We start from the raw sequence: 17,078 nt of genomic DNA on the forward strand, positions 1-17,078 counted from the left end.
GTCGGTCGTTTTCTCGTACCTTTGCTAATAGCTGATTCACACTATCCACCCGTCCGCCTTAAGTACGCTATAAAATGTATTAAAAGTTAAATGTTTGCACAAAAGTATGCAACAGAAAACTTTTTATGCGATTGTTTATACATTTTTCTGCATTTTTTTGTACCAGACTAATGTGGCAGAAAAAACTTGACTGTCTAGCAGATTCGCTTGATTTCCTCCGTAGTTCTTTTTCAAACGACTTTAGTACACATAACCCAAAAATCCACATAAAACTCAGCAACTGAGTAGCAGCTTGACGTTTACCACTGTCCTACCTAGTCAACTATCATCTATTCGAACTCTAGAACGTTCTACTGAGTACAAAGGAATGCGACAGTTTAGAAATAAAACTGGGGTTGGTATATGTCACTTTATAAAGCACATCGATTTTCCTGTACCGTTCTGAATAGGATATACAGGGTGTCCCAGTTATCTTGACCACCCCAAATGTTTGTCCAAATGCAGAATACAAAATGTTTCAAGCAAATGTTGTTTAGCTGTCAGGGAGACATCAATCAGCATGATTACCTTCGCTGTAGCTTTGCTTCTTACGATGATATGAACAGCGGTACGACTTTTTTAAATGGCACCATGTATTGTTTATTCGGTAATTCATTTCCTCTGCTAAAGACCTATTCAAAAATGTATCGCAGTGTACCATTCACTGAAACAATTATATTAATTACATAATACAACACTGACTTTGAGCCCGGGATCATAAACTCGTCCACTTGCTGAAGTTGTCAGAAAACAAATGAAAACCAAGTAAAAACATAACACAAAATTGACTTTGACTCTCCTGTGCACTCGTTGAATGAAAAAATTATTTACTGCTTCCAGTGTTGCCTGCTCAAAAGAATTACAAGCAAGCACGATACGTTCATGCATGTCCTCTGGAATTGATGTAATATCGCGATAGACAACGTCTTAATGCATCCTCGAACAAAAAGTCCAGAGGATTTAAATCAGGAGACCTAGCAGACCAAGTAACTGTTTCTCCTCGACCAATCCATCTGGCAGGATACCTTCGGTTCAGAACACGACGTGCACGCTGGACATCCATCGTGTTGATACCACATAAGCATTCTAGTTCATAGCGGCAATTCATCGAGAAGAGGAAGAGGAATTCGTCTAAGGAAGTTGGCATACGCTGTGCCGTTTAGACTACCATTGATGAAATAAGGGCCAATAACTGTAGTACCAAGCATCCCACACCAGGCGTAACTCTCCATTGACGCTGATGTTCCACCTGTCTAAGCCATCGTAGTTTGGCACTGGACCAATAACACTGTTCGACATGGGTTCTATTTCTGATATTAAAGTATGTGCTTCTAGACGATGTTACCGTGGGAAATTCGAATATGTAAACAAAATATCATTGTCAGGGATACTTTTTATGTAATATGTATATATATGTATATTCACAATTCATGGCAAACACAGAGACGTTATAGAGAAATACGGGTATGTTGCCGCATCCAGTAGTGTTTGAACGTGATAATTTCTTGTGCAACAACAGGTGGGAAGAATCAGACATCATTAGGTTATCCCCCGCCACACCTATGTCATTAAGACCACCTGAAACATCTCATTAACTCGAACGGCGACAGCCGGTCGCTGCCTCGGCAGTAAAGCTTCACGCCTCCTAGGGGCAGGTGCATCGAGTTTACAACAGTGGTGTTTGCCGCAATTTGTGTCAGTCTTAACAAGTGGGTGTTTTGGCTGACAAGTAACTGTCTCTCATATTTCCGAGCACGGTTGAATTTTTTAGTTCCTGTGTGTAAACTGATTGAGCTGGTGCTGAAGGTAAAACGACTGCTTGTTTTTACACATCAGCGTTCCTCTAGTTCCCTACTATTAATTTAATACAGGTGTATTACCAAAGTGGTATTTTTAAATTTGCAGAAATGCCACGTCGTCGTGGATGTCCATATAAGCCAGACAACTTCTGCTACATCTGTGGGAAGTTCACTTTTGCAAGAAATAGGAAGAAAATTTCTTCAGTCATAAAGAAAGCATACAAACATTACTTTGGAGTAGAGGTAGGAGACCAAGATAAAGAATGGGCACCACATTTCTGTTGTGCTACATGTTACTGCAGACTAATTCAGTGGTGGAAAGGTAAAGAGAATGTGGCGTTGTTTGCTGTTCCCATGGTGTGGAGGGAGCCTAACGACCATGTTACTGATTGTTATTTCTGTCTAACAAAAATTCAAGGTTTTACAAACGAAAAGTCGAAGAGGCACATTGTTTACCCAGATCTGCCTTCAGCGAGAATGCCAGTGCAGCATTCCGACAACCTTCCAGTACCTTCAAGAGCTCGAGGTCAAATTCCGAGTGACAGTGAAATAAGTAGTACTGAAGAAATCACAGATGATGATTCTTTATATCACTGCACAAGTGAGTCATCGCCACATTTGTTAACACAGGCAGATTTAAATGATTTAGTACGTGATCTAGGCATAAGTAAATAAAAGGCGCAGCAGCTTGGTTCAAGCTTACAAGAGTATAATCTACTGCACCAAAGTACTAAAATCAATGCGTTCAGGCACAGAGAACATGCCTTTATTTCTTATTTTTCAACTGACGAAGTACTGACATTTTGCAATGACGTTGTTGGCCTGATGAAAGTGCTGAACTTCACTTATATTTCACAGGAGTGGAGACTTTTCATAGATGCATCGAAAACAATTCTGAAGGGTGTTTTGCTCCATAACGGAAATAAAATACCCTCTGTTCCAGTAGATTACGCTACTTTGACAAAAGAGAATTACGAATTCGTACAAAGGATGCTAAATTCATTAAAATACAATGAACACAAATGGAAAATATGTGCAGATTTCAAGGTAATTACTATGGTACTGGGAATGTAACAAGGCTACACTAAGTATGCCCGTTTTATTTGCGAGTGGGATAGTCAAGACCGAAATTCTCACTACGTGAAAAAGAAATGACCTAGGCGAAGATGGAAAGTTGGCAAAAAGAATGTACATCGTGAAAGTCTGGTAGCTCCTGAATATATACTACTTCCATCGCTTCACATCAAACTTGGCCTGATGAAACAATTCGTGAAGACCATGGATCCAAAAGGCTGTGGGTTTGCGTATCTAGCTACCAAATTCCCCCGTCTTTCAGCTGCAAAAATAAAGAAAGGTGTATTTGTGGGCCCACAAATCAGGGTGCTGCAGAAAGATGCAAACTTTTAAGCATGTTTAACTGATAAAGAAAAAACCGCATGGGACTGTTTCAAGATGGTGTCGGAAAACTTCCTCGGAAGAAGAAGAGCTGCTAACTACAAAGCAATGGTGAAGGATATGATCAAATCATATCAGGATTTGGGGTGCAGTATGTCTTTGAAGGTACAATGATGGACTCTCATCTGGACTACTTCACAGAGAGTTGTAATGACGTATCGGATGAACATGGGGAAAGATTCCATAAAGACATTTCTACCATAGAAAGGCGCTATGAAGGGAAGTGGGTACCTTCTATGTTAGCAGGTTATTGCTGGAATATCATTCGAGAAAAGAAAGATTCACAATACAAGAGAAAAAAGTGAAGTGCATTACAAGGCAGTGGCTCATTGTTTGTCAATTTTCTGTAATTTCTCATGTCAAATAAATGCTTCAAAGTGTATACACAAAGGTTACTGTATTATATGTTAGATTCCACCCTCAATTAATGTGATGAACTTATAACATCATAAAGATGTGCATTTGTTTGTCGAATTTCACCTTACATTTGCTGCACTATATCAGAACCTGAAAATAAAAATAAAATTGCGATTACTCATAAACTATCCCTGACACAAAAAAAAAAAACAGTTTTTAATTCAGCACTCAAAGTACAACTAGGATCACAATATTTTTTTATCAGAAATAGAAAAAAGTTTTTTTTTGTAGAACAGTGTAATTCAAGTTCCTTGTATTTACCTATCCTTTGTTCGAGGAGGAACATTCATCGGTAAATAGGACATCGGAGAAGATGTTCGGGTTGGCGAGGATTTGCTGCTGTGCCCACTGACAGAACTGTACACAATTCTGGAAACCATTCCCTTGCAATTCTTGATGTAGGTGTACATGGTAAGCACAGAACCGTTAACGTGTAAGAATACGATGTACACTGGTTTTAGGAATGCCAATCTCGTGTTCAAGCTGTCGTGTGCCCACTTGTAGATACATAGGATCGGAAGCGAGAACAGTAACTTCGGCAGCTTGGTCTGTGCTAGTGCTACGACGATTGCGTTGTCGTGGGTTGAAACTTCCCGTTTCCTGTTGCGACGTAACAAGACGAGAAAACATCCGTCAGGAAGGTAGATTCTTGTCAGGATATCGTTCTATGTACAGTTCCGCTGCCTGCGAACCATTTCGCCTACCTTCAACAACAACAACAACAATAAAAGAAACGTTATGTCGATGCAGTTTGTAGGACGGATAGCCTTTACTGTATGCCTACTCTACACAACAGTATTTAAAAGGACTAAACTACTGTACTAAATGGACCCATACATAAGAAAACAGTATTGCAATTACTGTCATGCTAACTTGCATTTCCCATAGATGATTAGCAATTCTACCTTCTCTTCGTTGGTGTACATTCTACTCACACAACTCTTCAAATGACAATGGTTGACGGAATGACGAGCATGCATTCTACTTATGTTTACATTTGTACTTTGTCAACGTCAGCACGTGTATGTGTTCCATTACCCAGTACCTGCACTAAGCGCTGGGAGCGTCAACGTCAGTGTTGTGTTATGTAATTAATAACGTTGTGTTTTAGTGAATGGTACATTGTGATACATTTTCGAATAGGTCTTTGGGATAGGAAATGAATTATCGAATAAAAAATACAGGGTGGCATTTAAAAAAGTCAAATCGCTGTTCATATTTTTGTACAAAACAAAGCTACAACGAAGGCAATCATGCTGATTGATTTCCCCCCTGACGGCTAAAGAACATTTGCTAAAAACATTTTGCTTATCGCATCTGGAGAAACAGCTATTTAGGGTTGTCAAGATAAATGGGACACCCTGAATGCTGCTGCGAAAAGAAAGATAAGTAAGAAGTAAGGTGAAAGAAAAATCTAGCCAATACTGAAGCACTAAAAACTATAGTCCTGACAGTGCGATACGCCAGTCTGGAAGTATGGTTGTCAAATAATCTTAGACGTCCTTTAACGAAGAGGATCTGAGAGACGTCTATCGTTGATTTATAGTTGCCGTTTGGAGAAATTGAAATCTATATCGATACAGCTTGCTATCCCGGTAAATAAAACTATGGTGATTACGTTGAAGTGACTAACACAGCCAAAAAGTTGATTCAGTAACCGTGCAGTTTCGTAGTTAGCACTGGATATCAGCGGGAATGATTAAAGTCCTGGAAATAACATTAAAGCAGCAATCTGTTAGGTTATTAATACAGATCACATGAGAACAACCGTGTTTTCGTAAAGTGAAAGGTGAACACCCGACGGAAGATAGAGCCCTCGTAGACACAATAGGAAATATGCTATATCCAGTTACACACCATTGTTCACCAAAGCAGACGGTAGTGTTACACGGGATCAGCGTACGGAAAGGGCATGAATGTCTGCTAGGCATAGAGATCCGGAAGTTTTATACTCGACAACCCAGTTCAACTGACGAATGCGAATGACTTAAGGAAACGCAAACTACTTTCGTCAGAAGAGTAGTGTGTTAGGAATATTTGCACAACAAATACAGCGACCCACTTAATAAACCGTCAGGTATGTAGCAAAGGACCGCTACTCATTAACTTTCTGGAACAAGCGCAAAAAATAAAGCATAGCTGTAAGTGGACGCCTTGAAAAAACTGAATCGTGCTATTAAGTCTAAACACACGGAAGTTTTGACAGACGGCTTGATACTGTTTCAGGATAATGCCCGCCGACATGCTGCCGAGGTTGTTCCGACTTCCCAGCAGAAGTCTGAGTAGGAAGCCCTGACACATCTTCCCTTCAGTTCCCATCGCTCCCAGTGCGATTTCCAAATTTTTGGGGCGCCGAAGGCAGGCATTAGTGGTCGTTGATTTGCTTCAGACGAAGACGTGCACGTCTGGGTACAACCAAGATACCGTAGGCAATCAGCAGCATTTTTCCGTAAAGGCGCCGATCGTCCTCTCTCACTTTGGGATAAATGTAGTGACAGTGATTGCGATTACTTTTGAAACATTAGTTTACTTTATTTCGTACACCTGTCTCGTTTTAATCTCGCTGTCCCCTGTATAAGAATCAGTACTCTACAGGCTGAGATGTGGCGATAAAAGCTAGATGTGATAATGGATTAGAAAAAGGCGTTGCATTACTCACTAAAAGTACAAAAACAATTTTTCTGAAAACTCTCATAAGGCGAGAAGCAAAATAGTTCCCCGACCCGAAAACACCTGAATCATGTGACCAGTGGGAAAATTTGTATACTGTTATCAGAAGATGGTGGGAATGAGCTGTAAGATTTTATCATTCACATGGTTACCAAGTACACGTTACACAAAGTATTCACGAAGACAGAAACAGCTTATAAATATGAGAGCCTCGATAACGCGAGCTGAACATTGAGAAAAACCCCTGTCAAGAGAATCGCACCTCCAATCTGTTAGTAAGCCACTATTCCAGAACCTGGGACCCAGTTTCAGTTGCGGGATCGTTATCCAACGGCTTCTAGGGAAAGAAAAAAATTGATTTTAAATATTTCATGTAATTGTTGACGGAATATTAAAATTTAAAACTTTCATAATCAAGAGGTATAATCTTGAAGACAAAATGAATAAATAAGGTAAGTACTGCAGTTAGAATCTGCGTCTTTCAGTCAACGTTAATGCGTGAGCTAATACTCTTTCATCCCATGTATGAGAATGAAAGCAGTTGGTGACATCTAACATTTCACACAAAGTTCAAATCTTAATCGATACATTTTAACTGTACTACGCCCCAGAAAACGACTGAAGGGGAAAAGTTTATCGCTTACTTAATTTTCTCTGTTCATGTAGTAAAACTGCCGCAGCAGGCATGGCATTTTAATTTATTCGTTGTTTACTACTAACTTTGTTTGCAGCCCAGTTCGCAGACACTGACTGTATCTGCAAAATTTTATTGTTGTCCGACATATACGAGTATGGTTTGAAAAGTTGTCGGAATCACCACGAGAGGTCAGCGCTAGCGCAACGAGTTGTTCACGTGATATTCATTGGACGTTGCCGGCAAACGCGCACCACGTCAGAGATCTGTGGCTGTGACGTGGCCCTGTTATAGCTCCCGCATAGTTATTTGTGAAGATGGAAAAAATCGAGATTCAGCAGTGATTAAGTACTTCGTAAAGAAAGGTATGAAAGCGAAGGACATTTCCAGAACACACTGAGGGAGTCTGCTCCTTCATATTCAACTGTTGCCAAGTGGGCGTGAAATTGTTCACGCATCCCAGATGTCATCTGAAAAGATATATCACATTTTAACTGAAGAATTAGAAATGAATAAATTATCTGCAAGATGGGTGCCGCGACTCTTGACGCTGGATCAAGAACGTGTGCCGTCGCCAATGCCAGATTACTCGAACTAAGGTATGAATTGTTGCTATATCTGCCTTATTCACCTGATACGGCTCCGACAGACTTCCATCTCTCCCCAAAACAGAAAATTTTTCTTGGTGAACGAAGATTCACTTCAAACGAAGAATTGACAGCCGGAGTTGACAACTATTTTGCAGGCTGAAGGAAACTCATTTTCGCGATGAGATCAAGGCACTGGAACATCGTTGGACCAAGTGCATTAATCTACAAGGAGACTACATTGAAAAATAAAAAAGCTTCAGTGATGTAAGTACTTTCTTTCTATTGCGTTCCGAGAGCTTTTCAAACCACCCTCGTACGACGGTTGCCTAGAAAGTACGGCACCTCATTTTTTTTCCTCAACAATTCTTTATGGAACATAATAAGTTCGTATGAGCAGTTGCTAGCGGGCTAGTGCGCATGCGCAGAATTCGCGTATGAGCAGTGCCTTCCTCCCGCTTCTGGCTACTTGAAGCGTGGCTGTTTGCTGTATGAGCAGTAGCACCAAGTAGCCAGATGCTACCAGGAAACATTTTTCTGGCGCGCACAAACTGCCAGATTCACGTATGCGCAGAGCAAGCTGAGTTAAAGTGGGGGGAGGATCCTTCCCCACGTGACCCGTGAACATGTTTCGTGTCTTCGTCGTATTGCTGCCCTCTCCGTTTACAGCTCCCACGCCAAATGAAATCAAAATAGATTTCTGTGGCCGGGAACCATCAAGTGAATTAATATACATTCTCATAACCATGAAAGACCAAAATAAGTTAGTAGTTTAAATTTTCTGATTTTATATTATTTCCAAGTAATTAGTAATCATGTCTTAATGAACCTATTTCTGTCTGGTTTGTAGAGAAGTTTGCTTGTATTAATTTTTTTTTTCTGCTGAGACAGTTATTTTATTTGAAACGAAGTGTTTCATTCCGCACTATTGGCTACTTTTAACTTCGTTCAATTTCAAGTGCAAATTTTCATTTTCTAGTACAAATGACATTATACCATAAGAAAGAACCAAACATGAGAATACAGTACTGGACCTCCGAGAAAATTGGTATCACGAAAACCATATGAAAAGATGAATATCAGGTAATTTAGAGTGCATCTGGACATAGAAATGTGCAATTAGAGCGGAATGAAGCATTTTACTGTGGTTTATGAAATTCCCATGCTGGCTGGAGTAGTCCCTGCTGTCATGTTCCTTTTATGACACTGTAAGATCTCTTAATGCTACATACGTACGAACATACGTAAACATTTACTAAGTAGGCAAATTTGGTTATGAACTAAATATTTTGTTTCAAATGTAATGACAGCTGTAGCAGAATTTTACAAATCTGCCTTCTGTGAAAGTGTTTTTCGATCACAAGGCACTTGTCTAGTACTTCCTCTAGGCTTGAAGTTATTTCTTATTTTGTGTTTACGTCTTAAATTTATAGAATGCCATTCTATGGCTTCATATTTAATCCTAGAGTAGAATACAGACTGTCAGTTGTACAGTTCCTTTGCCTCACAGACAACCTTGTTAATTTTTTGCACATTTTGAAATATTCAGGAAATTTATTGTCCTTTATTCCGGTGTAAGCTACACAAGAAAGCTTTTTTTTGCTAGAAATTTGTATTCCATCCTACTAGTTTTTTGCAGTGCTGTGTAGATGTAAGCCTGTTGGAAATGCTACATAACAATATTGCAGAGTACGAATTAAAAAAAAAAAAACTGTCATATTCAACCCATAGCAAAATGTTGTGCTGTGGAGTCTAATTTTGAAATGATATTTTGCCAAGAACTGCTTCCTTATTTGCATCCTTTATCTGGGTGGGATATGATAAAACAATTCACTACAACTCTGTATGTCCTCTCAACAACATGCCGCAGGGCTGCACATGGTCACGTGATGCCCCACCACAAAATTCCACCAGAAATTCGACGAAAAGCGTATGAGCAGAGCAAGCAACAAACACGGGCTGCCTACGTCATCGTAGCTGCGCATGCGTAGTACAGCCTCTTGCCTGGCGCTGTCTGGTAAATGCTCAGACGAACCTAATGAGAATTACACATACGAAAAATTGGTGTTTTATCTACACACCCTGTATTTCCATGTAATCCCGTTCGATGGACTTCCTCCAGCTTGAAGCAAGCGCTTGTATGCCCTGTCGGTACCATTCCTTGTCCTGGTGGAGGAGCCAGTGCTTCACTGTGTGAATCACCTCCTCATTGTCCTCAAAATGCCACGAATGGCATCCTTTAATGGCCCAAATAAGTGGAAGTCCGAAGGGGCTAGGTCAGGGCTGTAGGGTGGATGGGGTAACACTGTCCCACCTTGTTGTGCGATTTGTTCAGCAGTCCTCAGACTTTTGTCCGGCCGAACGTAATCCTGTTCCAGCAAAACATCTCTTGGGTTGCTGTAGCCCCGTACTCGCGCGTCCTGAGTTTACTTAATGTGTTGACATATGCTTCTGAATTAATGGTACAGGCTCTTGGCATCGCATCAGTGAGAAACACACCTTCACAGTCTCACAACACGGTGATCATGACCTTACCGGTGAAGCAGTTGCTTCGAAATTTTTCTTCTGTGGGAAGTGGGAATGGCACCATTCCATCAACTGTCGTTTTGTTTCCGCCTCAAAATGGTTAACCCAGGTTTCATCACCTGTCACAATCTGGGACAAGAAGACCTCCGCCACAGCTTAAAAACGTTCCAACAAATCAAGACAAATTTTTCTTCTGTGCGATTTGTCATCCACCGCTAGACACCGCGCCACGCATCTTGCACACTGTTTTGTATATCCAAGAGTGCGGATAACTGCATCCACCTTTCCTTTGCTGACTGACAGATGCAGCGCTAACTGCCGAGTCGTAAAGCGTGTGTCCTCGCGAATGACAACATAAGCTCGTGCAGCATAGGTGTGACAGCCGTGGATGGTCTCCCCGACCGCTGCAAATCGTGGAGCTCCACCGAACCGCCTTCTGATGACCTCAACCTCCGTGCCCAGAGACTGACTGTTCTTCAGTAGACAGCAGGCGCTCCATACACTTTACACAAGCGCTTGTGAACATTCACCACAGTTTCTTTCTCTGCAGTGAGAAATTCAGTGACAGCACGTTGCTTGTCACGTACATCACCTACAGACGCCATTTTGAAAAGTTGCTACGCTATCTGTCGGAAGTGACGGAAACTTGGCGCGCTCACTTAGGGAGACTTCAGGTAATACTTAGGTAACGTTTCGCATTCGTAACATTGTTTTCGCCTCAGAAAAAAAGTGTGGTGTATTACTTTCTGGGAACCCTCGTAGTTCGGCAGATATAAAGTCATACACAACAAGACGCTTGAAAAACTAGTGTTCGATTAAAACGGAGTGCAAGTTGCCCACACTATATTCATATAGTGTTTCGTAATGAGAGCATTTAGTGACTTCCAACAAACATTGAATAAAATTTCAAACCTTTCTTAAGCTTTTTCTCGCTTACATGCTTACAGTCAAATATTTGACTCATTAACATATTTGTTGTGAGACGTTTGAAGCTGTTTTATGCATAGGACGTTCGAATCTCTAAAGAATAGACCGTATATTGGTCTTTTCTAATAGAGCTGATAAGAGACTAGTTTGGTTGACTTTGAGTAGAACGTTTCAATACGAGTGTTCAAGCTTAATTTCATTTCATAATACATGTATACTATGAAACAGGTAGGGGCAGAGATGAGTCATGTTTTCCAATTGTTGGTTTTATTAATTGATTTATTTTACCATTAATATACTTATTCAGTGTACTGTAAGATCAGATCGCTTACTATGAAGTATTACTAATGGCATGAATAGGCCATACCATTACATAGGCGCAACGAAAGGGCAAGCCATGAAACACGTAACTAGCAGGCTCCGCGAATTATTCTCAGTGCAACCTGGAATGTTGATTTATCGATCAACAACCTCTCTGAAACAATAACGCAGGCAAATGAGACACGTCGTTCAATTCCGAAGAATGTAGTTGCTAACTGATGTGAACACAACCGAACCATAGTTTAAGAAGCCACGATTACAAAACTTTGACACGAATCATTTCAAAATTAATGGAAAAAATGGAAACACTATCCGAAGCCGACCTCAGGGATGATAATTGGTTCCGGGGAACTGTAGGAATACGTGAGGCAATACTGACCCTTCGATTCATTTTAGAAGAAACGGTGAAGAAAGACCAACGTACGTTTACAGCATTTGCAGGTTAAAATAAAGATTTTGAGTGTTGACTGGAATACACTCTTCAATGTTATGAATTTATCAGGGATAAAATAGAAGCATCAATAAGCACAAAAACCAGACCACAGTTACGTGTAGAAGGATATGAAAGGGAAGCAGTATTTGTGAGGAACGAACGATAGGGTTGTAGCCCATCCCAAGCGTTACTGAATCTGTACAATGACCAAGCAGTAAAGGAAACCAACGAGGGGGAATTGAAGTACTGGCTGGAACAATTAAAATTTCGACGTTTGCCAATGGTATTGTAGTTAACTCAGAGACAGGAAAGGAATGGACAGCGTTTCGAAAGGAGGGTATAAGATGAACATGAAAAAAATAAAACAAGGATGGTGGAAAATAGTCGAATTAAATCAGACAATGCTGAGGGACGTAGGGAATGAGATGTTAAAAAAATGGCTCTGAGCACTATGCGACTTAACTTCTAAGGTCATCAGTCGCCTAGAACTTAGAACTAATTAAACCTAACTAACCTAAGGACATCACACACATCCATGCCCGAGGCAGGATTCGAACATGCGACCGTAGCGGTCGCGCGGAGATGTTAAAAGCAATGGATAAGGTTGACCAGTTGGGCTGAAAAATAATTAATTATATTGGAGTCTTGAGCTCATTTACCATCATTGCAGAAATATAATAATGAATTAATGATGAACCCGTCTTTTTGAAAGCACTCAAATTGTTTTGTTTTATCACCCAAACATGTTTCACCACAGTTTTGGCATCTTCAGTGGGTTTTCTTTATTTTATTTTACATTGTGTGTATCCTATGGCTGCCACCGAAAATCAGGCAGAGATCTAAATTAGTACACCTTGTTATTCTAGCATTTAGCTAGTCCTGAGCTGTGATAAGTTTGTTTTGATGTCCCACACTTGTTTTTGTGTAGTTGAGCTGAACGTTTCCTCTTGCTTGTGCGTAAATACAGTGTCTTACTAGGTCGCATCAGTGACGTAAATTAGTGCAATACTACAATGGTGACATTGTGTACTCATTTAGACCTGTGACTGAATTAGGTTGGCAGCCACAGAACACGAATAATGTAAAAAAAGGAGAAATAAAATTAAAAATAACTGAGGATCCCACAACTGTGATGAAACGTGTTTGGGTTATAAAACAAAACAAAAATTTGTGTACTTTCAAAAAAGAGGACCCATCCTTAGATCATCATCATCATCATCATTTAAGACTGATTATGCCTTTCAGCGTTCAGTCTGGAGCATAGCCCCCCTTATACAGTTCCTCCATGATCCCCTATTCAGTGCTAACATTGGTGCCTCTTCTGATGTTAAGCCTATTACTTCAAAATCATTCTTAACCGAATCCAGGTACCTTCTCCTCGGTCTGCCCCGACTCCTCCTACCCTCTACTGCTGAATCCATGAGTCTCTTGGGTAACCTTGCTTCCTTGCTTCTCCCATGCGTGTAACATGACCCCACCATCGAAGCCTGTTCGCCCTGACTGCTACATCTATAGAGTTCGTTCCCAGTTTTTCTTTGATTTCCTCATTGTGGACACCCTCCTGCCATTGTTCCCATCTACTAGTACCTGCAATCATCCTAGCTACTTTCATATTCGTAACTTCAACCTTGTTGATAAGGTAACCTGAATCCACCCAGCATTCGCTCCCATACAACAAAGTTGGTCGAAAGATTGAACGGTGCACAGATAACTTAATCTTGGTACTGACTTCCTTCTTGCAGAAGAGAGTAGATCGTAGCTGAGCGCTCACTGCATTAGCTTTGCTACACCTTGCTTCCAGTTCTTTCACTATGTTGCCATCCTGTGAGAATATGCATCCTAAGTACTTGAAACCGTCCACCTGTTCTAACTTTGTTCCTCCTATTTGTCACTCAATCCGTTTATATTTCTTTCCCACTGACATTACTTTCGTTTTGGAGATGCTAATCTTCATACCATAGTCCGTACATTTCTGATCTAGCTCTGAAATATTACTTTGCAAACTTTCAATCGAATCTGCCATCACAACTAAGTCATCCGCATATGCAAGACTGCTTATTTTGTGTTCACATATCTTAATCTCACCCAGACAGTCTATTGTTTTCAACATATGATCCATAAATAATATGAACAACAGTGGAGACAGGTTGCAGCCTTGTCTTACCCCCGAAACTACTCTGAATCATGAACTCAATTTACCGTCAACTCTAACTGCTGCCTGACTATCCATGTAAAGACCTTTAATTGCTTACAAATGTTTGCCTCCTATTCCATAATCTTGTAGAACTGACAATAACTTCCTCCTGGGAACCCGGTCATATGCCTTTTGTAGATCTATAAAGCATAGATACAATTCCTTGTTCCACTCATAACACTTCTCCATTATTTGCCGTAAGCTAAAGATCTGGTCCTGACAACCTCTAAGAGGCCTAAACCCACACTGATTTTCATCCAATTGGTCCTCAACTAATACTCGCACTTTCCTTTCAACAATACCTGAGAAGATTTTACCCACAACGCTGATTAAAGAGATACCTCTGTAGTTGTTACAATCTTTTCTGTTTCCATGTTTAAAGATTGGTGTGATTACTGCTTTTGTCCAGTCTGATGGAACCTGTCCCGACTCCCAGGCCATTTCAATTATCCTGTGTAGCCATTTAAGACCTGACATTCCACTGTATTTGATGAGTTCCGACTTAATTTCATCCACCCCAGCCGCTTTATTGCACTGCAATCCATTGACCATTTTTTCCACTTCCTCAAATGTGATCCTATTTCCATCATCATTCCTATCCCATTCTACCTCGAAATCTGAAACATTACTGATCGCATTTTCACCTACATTGAGCAACTCTTCAAAATATTCGCTCCATCTGCCCAAGGCATCCACAGGATCACCAGCAGTTTTCCTGACCTGTCCAAAATACTTGTCATTTCCTTCTTACCTCCCTTTCGAAGACTGCTAATTACACTCCAGAATGGTTTTCCAGCAGCTTGACCCATAGTCTCCAACCTGTTTCCGAAGTCTTCCCATGATTTCTTCTTGGATGCTGCAATTATCTGTTTGGCTTTGTTTCTTTCTTCAACATAACTTTCTCTGTCTACCTGGGTTCTGGTATGTAGGCATTTTTGATACGCCTTCTTTTTCCTTTTACAGGCTGCCTTGACTGTATCATTCCACCAAGCTGTTTGCTTCATCCCACTTTTACACACTACTGTTCCAAGACATTCTTTAGCCACTTCTAGTACTGTGTCCCTGTACCTTGTCCATTCCTTTTCCAATGACTGTAATTGCCTACATTCAACTAACTGGTACCTTTCTGAGATCGCTGTTATGTACTTGTGCCTGATTTCCTTATCCTGAAGTTTCTCCACTCTTATCCTCCCACATATGGACCTGACCTCCTGCACTTTCGGCCTCACAATCCCAATTTCACTGCAGATTAAATAATGATCAGTGTCATCAAAGAATCCCCTGAATACACGTGTGTCCCTCACAGCCTTCCTGAATTCCTGATCTGTTATTATATAGTCAATGACAGATCTGGTTCCCCTGCCTTTCCAGGTATACCGGTGAATGTTCTTATGTTTAAAAAAGGAGTTTGTGATTACTAAGCCCATACTGGCAGAGAAATCCAAGAGTTGTTTCCCGTTCCTGTTGGCCTCCATATCCTCTCCAAATTTACCCATAACCTTTTCATACCCTTCTGTTCGATTTCCAATCCTGGCGTTAAAATCACCCATGAGCAGAACACTGTCCTTGTCCTTTACTCTGACAACTACATCACTGAGTGCCTCATAAAAACTATCCATCTTATCTTGATCTGTCCCTTCACAATGCGAATATACTGACACAATCCTAATTTTCTTGCTAGACACTGTCAAATCTATCCACATCAGTCGTTAGTTTACATACCTTATTGCAACTACGCTGGGTCCCATTTCTTTCCTGATGTAAAGCCCTACACCCCATTGTGCTATTCCTGCTTTGACTCCTGACAGGTAGACCTTGTATTCTCCCACTTCCTCTTCTTTCTCACCCCTTACCCGAATGTCAATAACAGCTAAAACGTCCAGCCCCATCTTACTTGCAGCCTCTGCCTGCTCTACCTTCTTCCCAGAGTAGCCCCCATTGATATTAATAGCTCCCCATCTCATTACCATTTGTTTGCCAAGTCGTATCTTAGGAGTCCCTGGTTTGTCAGTTAGAGGTGGGACTCCGTCACCTCCAAAGGTCCGAGGCATATTGCTCTGATTGTTACCAGCATCATATTTAAAGTACCAGGGAAGCAGGTTGCTAGCCTTACTTGCCCCGAGTCCCATTGGGTTTTACCCCTAACGGCTGAGGGACTAACCGGTAGATCATTATTAAAATAACTGATGGCCAAGTACGCAAAGGATTAAAATGCAGACTGGAAACAGTAAGAAAAAAGTTTCCGAAACAGATGGATTTAATATCCAGTATAAATTTGTAGTGTTACATCTACATCTACATGATTACTCTGCAATTCACATTTAAGTGCTTGGCAGAGGGTTCAAAGAACCACAATCACACTATCTCCCTACCATTCAACTCCAGAACAGCGCGCGGGAAAAACGAACACCTGAAACTTTCTGTTCGAGCACTGATTTCTCTTATTTTATTTTGATCATTCCTACCTATGTAGGTTGGGCTCAAAAAAATACTTTCGCATTCGGAAGAGAAATTTGGTGACTGAAATTTCGTAAATACACTCCTGGAAATTGAAATAAGAACACCGTGAATTCATTGTCCCAGGAAGGAGAAACTTTATTGACACATTCCTGGGGTCAGATACATCACATGATCACACTGACAGAACCACAGGCACATAGACACAGGCAACAGAGCATGCACAATGTCGGCACTAGTACAGTGTATATCCACCTTTCGCAGCAATGCAGGCTGCTATTCTCCCATGGAGACGATCGTAGAGATGCTGGATGTAGTCCTGTGGAACGGCTTGCCATGCCATTTCCACCTGGCGCCTCAGTTGGACCAGCGTTCGTGCTGGACGTGCAGACCGCGTGAGACGACGCTTCATCCAGTCCCAAACATGCTCAATGGGGGACAGATCCGGAGATCTTGCTGGCCAGGGTAGTTGACTTACACCTTCTAGAGCACGTTGGGTGGCACGGGATACATGCGGACGTGCATTGTCCTGTTGGAACAGCAAGTTCCCTTGCCGGTCTAGGAATGGTAGAACGATGGGTTCGATGACGATTTGGATGTACCGTGCACTATTCAGTGT

Source organism: Schistocerca cancellata, chromosome 6 (genome assembly GCF_023864275.1).
Source record: "Schistocerca cancellata isolate TAMUIC-IGC-003103 chromosome 6, iqSchCanc2.1, whole genome shotgun sequence".
NCBI lineage: Eukaryota > Metazoa > Arthropoda > Insecta > Orthoptera > Acrididae > Schistocerca > Schistocerca cancellata.